The sequence below is a fragment of the Eublepharis macularius genome, chromosome 4 (genome assembly GCF_028583425.1).
Source record: "Eublepharis macularius isolate TG4126 chromosome 4, MPM_Emac_v1.0, whole genome shotgun sequence".
In the NCBI taxonomy this organism is placed as follows: Eukaryota; Metazoa; Chordata; class Lepidosauria; order Squamata; family Eublepharidae; genus Eublepharis; species Eublepharis macularius.
The window spans coordinates 140,071,637-140,077,951 of record NC_072793.1 but is presented as its reverse complement, the minus strand read 5'-3'; positions in this window follow the sequence as shown (position 1 = coordinate 140,077,951).

Genomic DNA, 6,315 nt, shown 5'->3' with positions numbered 1-6,315 from the left:
CCTAGATCCTGACAATTGTCAAGCTGCTTTGAGGAGGGACCTATGTTGATTGCATTACAGTAGTGTAGACTTGATGTTACTGTGGCATGAATCCAGGCGGCCAGGCTGGCCATGTCAAGGGGGCCATCTTCCAGGTTAGTCTGAGTTGAGAGAATGCCTTTTTTGCAGCTGTGTTTACTTGCTTCTCTAGCAGTGCTGGATCTAGAATAACTCTTAAGCTTTTAACTGAATCTGCAAAGGACAGATGAATCTTATCAAAAATGGAGAGCACAATATCCTTTAAGATCTTTGGCTTCCCTACCAGCATTACTTCTGTCTTGTCTGGGATCAATTTCAATTTGTTTGCTTTCAGCGATTTGACCACAGCTGTCAGGCACTGACTCACTACTAGTCATGGGCACGAACAGAAAAAAACCCCAACAAACATGGTGTTTGTTGTTCATTGCCATCCACAAACAACGAACAACGAACACTGACGAACATGATCCTGTCATGAACATGTTCGTTATTCATGAGGGCCAGCAGGCTCTCCTCCAGCCATCAAGATCCCTACCACACCTCTCCCAGAAACCCTACCTGAGCAGACAGCAGGAAAGGTACCAGAGCCAGGAAAGGTACCAGTACCAGAGGTACCAGAGCTTGGCCCAGAGCCTGGCAGCAGCCCTGAAACTTGAAGAGGTAGATCCCTGTCATGAGTCAGCCTCAGCTGGCCACCTTACCCCTTGCCCCAGAGTCCTCCTCAGAAGATGAGCAGGAAGGGCCAGCAGGATCTCCTCTAGAGCCAGAAGCCCCTGCAGAAGCTATTGGAGAGGAGGAGAAGTCAGAAACCACTGCTGCTGCTCCGGAGGGAATTCAGCAAGAACAGCCAGGAGCCTCTGCAGAGGCTGTCGGGGATGAGGAACAGCCAGAAACCTCCACAGAGGCTGTAAGAGACAAAGACTCCCCCAGGGCGAAAGCGAAACCCGAGCATTTGGAGCCAGCTGAGAGGAGGAAACATAGAGATAAGACAGCTCTGCTGGAGAGAAGGAAGAGTGCTCGTTTACAGGCACAGCATCGACTGGGGCTATTAGATAAAGAGGCAACAGCTGTTCCTCATTAGGACAGCATAAAAGGGAGACGCCGAGGAAACCAAGCGTGGAAGCAACTCAGCTCGCCACTCCCTGATACCAGAGCTCTACGCCTTACCTTGTGCCCTGCTCTGCTTCTTGATTGGACTCTGACCCCGGCCTGCCTTCTGACTTCCCTTCTGCCTGCTCCTCTCTCTGACTGACATCTTGGTCCTGACACTTGGCCTGACTTCTGGAACCTGGTTTGCTGCCTTCTGGACTACTGACCTCCTGGCAGTATCAGTGAGCCTCCTGCCTGTTGTGTTCAGCCCTGCAGTACCAGTGAGCCTCCTGCCTGTTGTGTTCAGCCCTGTGCGCGACAATCCCTATCCCACCACACACAAAGAAAATTCAAGCTCCAATGCACTCTCCCTGTCTCTCTCTCAAAATGCCAACAGCAACTGTCTCTCCCTCACTGTCTACAAAACCAGAGCTGGAAGCCCCCCTCCCCCCTGCTCTTTGCTTCCTTGTAACAAATTTGGAGCTCTACACTTGAAAGGAAGATCTGCCTATCAAGCTAAATTGGGCTTCAATTGGGGTTTCCAGGGCAACAGCAGGAGTTCAGACAGAGTTTAAGCAGTCCCTGCCTCCAGTTGCCAAGGGAATTGATTGCAGGTGCCAGATTGACAAATAGCAACAAACGAGGTTTGCAATGACCAGCTGTTCATTTAGAATGGGGCCTCACGAACAGCTTGTTTGCGAACAGCTGATTGGGCTGTTTGTGGCTTTTTAAAGTTCGTATTGCTGTTCGTGCCCATCTCTTCTTACTACCTCTACTGAATCACCAGGGAATTTGGATAGTGAGATATAGAGCTGGCTATCATCTGTATATTGGTGGCATCCAATTCCATAGCTATGAATGTTTTCTCCTAAAGGTCACATAAAGATTGAATAATATGGGAAATAAAATTGTGCCTTGTGTAACCCCGCAAATAATTCCTGAACTTTTGGTGCTACACCTCTGAAGATGCCAGCCACAGCTGCTGGCGAAATGTCAGGAACTACAATGCCAAGACCACGGCAATACAGCCTGGAAAACCCACAACAACCATCGTTCTCCGGCCGTGAAAGCCTTCGACAGTACATCAATTCCTGAACTAGCTGGTCCCCAATAGCAACCCTTTTGAATTTACTCTAAGGAATGATTTCATCCAGTCCTATGCACAGCTTCTAATACCCACTTCTGCCTCCAAATCCCTCAGCAGGATGGCATGATCCACTGTGTAAAAGCTGCAGACAGATCCTGGAGGAGCAATAAGGAAGCATGGTATGTTTTGTATGTAAATAAGTTTGTGTATATTAATGAGGGGTTTTTCAATATTTGTTACTGTGGGTTTAAATGCAGACCTGTGAGGAAAGGAGGGGGGCTGAATGGCTGAATGAAGTATGCTGTGATTGGATGGTACACATACTCTAGGGGGCAGAATGAACTATAGTTTTTAAGCACACTGTTGTTGTTTGACAGAGTGCCGAGGGTAGGTATTCATTCTGACTAAGTCAGCAAACTGTGTGGAAGCCTGGGTCACCTATATGTATCTCAGAGAAAGTATTTCTTCTGGCTAGTTCAAGTAAACTGTGGCCATTTCCACATGCTGTTAAAGCGATGGGCTACTTACTGTATACTGGTGGAGTTTTTCACAGATTTCAGACGCCTCCCATTTCAAAATGGAAGCAGGCAGTTTGGCTTTTGTTTTTTCAGCATCCTTCACCCAGCATAGGAAAGAGTGGGAAATCCCATTCTCACTAAAGATGCTGAACTAGCAAAAGTGAAAACTGCCTTCCACTTTCAAATCGGAAGCATCTGGAATCTGTGAAAAAAAACTGCCAGGATTCAGTAAGTAGTCCGTCGTTTTAACAGCATGTGGAAACAGCCTCTGGAAGCCTAAACGGGTCTTATTCAGTCTGGGTTAGTGAAGCTGTGTAGAAAAGCCTGAGTGAATCTACATCTTTGTAGATGAGAGGAGTGTTTATTCTTTTAGTGAAGCTCTGAGTGGAAAATTAGACTTACTTTTAACCTTTTTTTACCTTACTAACAGCCTAGTGGCCCTGATCTGAGGATACTTAAATCTGGAGACTGAAGCCATGAACAGACAAGACAGATCTTCCTACACACGTGAAAAATGCACCAGGTTTGCAGAAAAATCTGAAATCTAAAAAAAATACATTAGGTTTTTTAAAAAATAAAACTCCACATGATAAAAGGAGCTTCTGTAGCTTTAACCAGATGCCCTCAGTGGCAGTTGCTGGACAACCATTAGTTAGTTTTCTGTCAGTAAAAGGCAAGTGGGAGGGGAAGAGCCATTTCCAGGGCTGTTTTGGCCTCTGAGGGAGAACCTCATTGGAGCCATGCTCAGAAACAACCCCTGGGCAACTTGATAGCACAGCAGTGCCCAGGGAAATGTCCTGTCCTCCCCCAGCATCATAGCCAGTATGACTGTGGCTACTTCCACACCTGCTCACCTGCATGAGGTAGGGAGTGTGGATATGTGTCTGGGAGTTGTGACCAAAAGGCCGGGCTTTCTGCGTAGTGCATAATGACCCTCTGTCTTCTTTGTATTCATAGCACTGGCATTCATTACCGTCTAAAAATGCATTGCTGTGAAATTGGAAGTCTTTGGGTGAAGAATTTATTTAGCCTAAAGAGATGACTGCATAAAATGTGTGAAAAACTTCAAAAGCCACACCAGCACTAACCGACCCCAAAGGCTTTCACAGAGTGCAGATGAGAAACCGAACAAGTAAAAACAGCTTGGATGTGCTAGTAGTAAGCAGGGGGAAAAGCAAATTAAATTATCTCTTTTTGCTTCCAGGGGTTCCCTAGTTTCCTAGCCATGCTAGCAATGTCTAAGGCTGCAAACAGAACAAAGCCATGGGTCAATGAAATCTATTTAGGATATATGACAAATTAACCTAAATTGCCCTAGATGAGTCTTCAGGCAGGAGTATGAGTAAGTTATATAAAATATAATGGTTTCATGGTTTCAGATTTAACAGAGTTGTATCACATTTTTTAGTGGAGTAAAATGGATGAGACTTTGGCCTATTGGCCTCATAATTCAGTGCGGAAACTCTTAGAAGGAGGTCTTGAAGGGTATTGTGTACAGCTCTACTGACTTCATTTTGACAAAGGATAATGGGAATTATTTGACTTTATTTAAATTGTTTTATCCTCTCTTCAGGTCAAGTAAAGAGGAACTAATGGTCCACTGAGGATTTAAGGCATCCTTCTCCAAAGTCACTTTTAAGAACATAATTTGGTGAAATTGTTCACTCTCAGAACAGTTCCCCAAATCAATGAGGATCGAACACATGTGATACTAGAAATTCTTGACTGGCATACCCAGTGTGCAACCTGGGGCCTGATATGGATCAGAGCAATGGCACTGGGAAAAGAGGTGTTTAATTCTTAGCTCCTGTGAAATTTCCCCCATCAAAATCCCTGGTGGTTTAAAATGGATAGGCCCAATATGAATTTCTCTACTCCCTGATCTCTTATTACTCTTCTGGTGGGGTTTAAAGCAGCCAGAGGGAGGGCACAAATTAAAACTATTAAAATGAAACAGTGTTGCACTTACCTGAAACTGTTGTTCATCAAGTATCTTCTGTGCAGACACACATTGGGGGCCATGCATGCACAGGCCTGCCGTGGAGAGATTTTTCTAGCTTAGAATCTGTTAAGGGGGGCACTCGCCCCTACTGTGCACATGCAGTAGCATTCCCGCCAAAGCACGGTTGCTAGGGTGAGCGCCCCTGATATTCCCTCAGTTCATCTGAGCCGCCAGAGAGACCAGACAGTTAAATAACACTCACAGCAGGGCAGGAGAGAAGGAATGTGTGTCTGCACAGAAAATACTCAACAAACAACAGTTACAGGTAAGTGTAACACTGTTTTTCGTTGTCGTTCTTCTGTGCAGCCCCATATTGGGAATATAGTGAGCTACTCACCAATGGAGGCAGGTGTGAGCGATCAGCCAAACAGCGACTGGAGGACAGCTGTTCCTACTGCTGAATTATGTCTCACATTCATATTCACAGAATAATGCCTGATGAAGGTACTGGGTGAAGACCAAGTAGCAGCTTGACAGATGTCCTGCAGTGGAACTCCACGGAAAAATGCAGTGGAGGCAGCCTGGGCTTGTGTGGAGTGGGCTTTGATCAAAAATGGACACCGAGAACCAGCCTTCTGATAACACAGTTTAATAGTGGAAACAATCCATAGATAATGACTGGGAGGACACTGGAAGGCCCTTGCGTGCACCGGCATAGCAGATGAACAATGATGTTGACTTCCTGATATCTCTTGTTCTATACATATAGTACAGTAAAGACCTCTTGCGATCTAACATGTGCAGTGTTTTCTCAGCAGCAGAAGTGGGTTTCGAGAAGAAAACTGGCAGCACTACCTTTTGTTGCAGATGAAACTTGCAACACAAGAACCCGCGATAACTGACTTAAGATCCCTTTAAATAATGAGAAGTTAAACAATTTATTACATTGTATACAAAATGTAGTGGGAAAAATATACAATTTAACCCTTCTGTAATGAGTTCACAAATATTTACTAAGTATTTTTCCAGTAGCTCTCTGTGCCATAAGAGAGTCAATTCTTAAAGTGCTTCAGAAGGAAATTCATATAGGATATACAGAATGGGATAACAAAGTGCTAGTGCTAAGGTGCTAATCCCCAAGGGGCAAACATATTGCACAAGAAATATTTAAAGTGTATAAATAGCAGCATACAACAATAATTATCCTCAGAGTATATCCAACTGTCATTCAAAAAGCATAAGTAATAAAATGTGAAAAGTCCATAAAGCACTCTGTCTCAGAGGTATCAGAGAGAACGTGGAACTTGACATGAAGAATTTTCTCAAGTGGCTGTGAAGAGTCGTAAATACTCTTAATGGGATATCTAGATCTTCATTGGCCCGTTTCAATATGTATCTTTCTCAAAGAGTCACAGTCAAACAATAATTATTCTTCAAGGACACAGAAGTGGTTGTATGCAGTAATTAGCTCATTATAATGTGGCCAAAAGGCTCCTAGTAATAAGTAATGAGTTCACAGTAAATATTTGTGAACTGAGGGTCTTCCTGTTGGAACTTGTAGCAAAAAGATCTATTGAAGGGAATCCCCATTTGAGGAGAATTGGTGTGAGGTACTTGTCCTGCAAGTACCACTCATGCTGGTCCAAGAACACCCTGCTGTA